This window comes from Chrysochloris asiatica, unplaced genomic scaffold (assembly GCF_000296735.1).
Source record: "Chrysochloris asiatica unplaced genomic scaffold, ChrAsi1.0 scaffold00142, whole genome shotgun sequence".
Taxonomy (NCBI): domain Eukaryota; kingdom Metazoa; phylum Chordata; class Mammalia; order Afrosoricida; family Chrysochloridae; genus Chrysochloris; species Chrysochloris asiatica.
In genome coordinates this window covers 2,823,198-2,825,451 of record NW_006408660.1, presented here as the reverse complement: position 1 = coordinate 2,825,451, position 2,254 = coordinate 2,823,198, and positions in this window count along the sequence as shown.

Here is a 2,254-nt window from a genome sequence, read left to right as displayed (position 1 = left end):
GGCGGGAACGAGAGGACTAGGCAAGCGAGCCGGCGAGCGGTGAGGCCAAGTGGCCTTCCGGGCCGAGTTCGGGGTGCGCAAGAGGTCGGGGGTCCGCCAGCAGTGTCTGGGACCTGGTCGGGCGCGCCCACCCCGCGCCCCGTCGCGCTCCCGCCAGCGCTGACAGGTCTGGAACCGACTTCTGGGGGCCGAACTGTCCCAAACAAGGAAGTGCAGGGAGCGAACCACTGCAAGCCGCGGCGGGGGAGGACGAGGCCTGGCGTCCGGCCCGGTGTCCGCCCAACCCCACCCACCTCCAACTCCACACTGAGAACGCAGTGTCATCCCCAAAACAGTTATGATTCTTTCTCTTGTCCCAGGATCTTGACACGGAAAGGATGGTCTACCAGTCACCAGTCTCATTCCCCTGCTTCATTGATGCTGGATGGTCCAGTCCACAACCGGGTCTCTTCCATTGGCTCTGCGGTCAACAGCAGGGACCTGGGCGAAACCATTAGAACTACTGACGCCTTTGCAGCCTTTTTGGACCCGGGTAGTCGCTTCCATGATTGGTCAAAAGCCATTTTGGAAGTGGGCAACACAACACAATTTTAAAGGAGGAACTATAAACCCTGGAAGATGGAACTATGGATAAGAACTCCACAACTAACCAAAAGGTTGACGGTTGGAAGTTGGAACCCACCAGCTGGTCCTCAAGCTAAAGATGTGGCATTCTGCTCGTGTAAAACCCCTGTACAGGGTCGCTGTGGGTTGTAACCGACTCGACGGCACTTAACAACAACAACAACAACAGAGATTTATAGTTTTGGAAAACATATCATCATCAACTGGATGGCAGTGTTTTGTTTATGTTGGTTTCTTTGGATTTTGGATTATGACTGAAAGACCTGATATGTAATAATATCCAGACTTGATCACAATATGCAAATATGAAGCTCATCCTTTGTGTTTCAAACGCCATATGGCTTTACCTCAGTGAAGAACCAAGTCATTTTATAGCCTACTCACCAGCCTGAGGAGTCCTGCTGTGGCGCTGTGGGTTAATGCGCCAGACTGCAAAACCGTTTGAACTGTAAGGTCGGCAGTTCAAGCTCACCAGCTGCTCCTTGGAAACTGTATACAGGGTCGCTATGGGTTGGAACCGACTCGACAGCACTTAACAACACCATCAACACCAGCCTAAGCTTCATCCTGCTGCTTCGCTCAGCTGTCTAAAACTTGTCTACATAGCTGGGCAAAGTTATTCAGTCCATTCTGAAAAGCATCCCTTAGCCTTCTCTGCTTGTGCGCAGCCAGCTTTTCAGATGCCTGCAACAACAGCTGTTCAAGAATCCTAGTCTAATCCATTCTCCACACATGTTGAGCCCAGATTTGTGTGTTGGGAAACCAAAACAGGATGCAGGCACATTGGAGTAGTACTCGTAGACTAACTGTGGAATGTGTGGGAACTATGTGGCTAGTCCCACAGCACAGTTATCAAGCGGGAGAGATGGACCAAGGAGCAATGCGTCAGAGGTCTCTTCTAGGATTTCTCTTTCTTTCTGAAGGCTTGTGCAACTTAATCTTCTTTCCCTCCATCCTCCATATTTCCTGAACATTTCTCCTATCTCATTAGTTGGAAAACTCCACATCTATCTTGTTTACTGGAGCACCTAAAGCCAAAACAGTTCTGGTCTTGTAATGGTGTTGTTGTTGTCATAGCAACCCTATATAGTGTTTCTGAGGAGCAGTTCGTGAATTTGAACCACCGACCTTGCAGTTCAAACCGACCTTGCAGTCCAGTGCATTATCCCATAGTGCGACACCAGAACGCCTGGTCCATCACAGGCATCCAGTATCAACACAGTGTCAGCAACAATGGACTCAAACATAACAATTGTGAGAATACGCAGGACCAGGCCGTGTTTTGTTCTGATGTGCATAGGGTTGCTATGAGTCAGAACCAACTCGATGAGACCTAACAAAAACAGCAACAACATTTGCTGATTGGAGATTATCATTGTGTTTACTTGTAAAACATACAACATTGGCATAGGGTCATAGCTCTTCTCTCCTTCACACTGATTAACCCCACTGTGTTTATCTCACACCATTCCTGTAAGTTACTCTGAATGATCTAGTCTAAATTTTTCAAATTTCAAGTATAGACAGAAAAGCAGTAATTTGAAAAAATAGTAATATCAGTAATAAAAGTTGTTGTTAAGTGTCATGGAGTTGGTTCCAACTCATAGGGTTGGACCCTACATAAGATTTC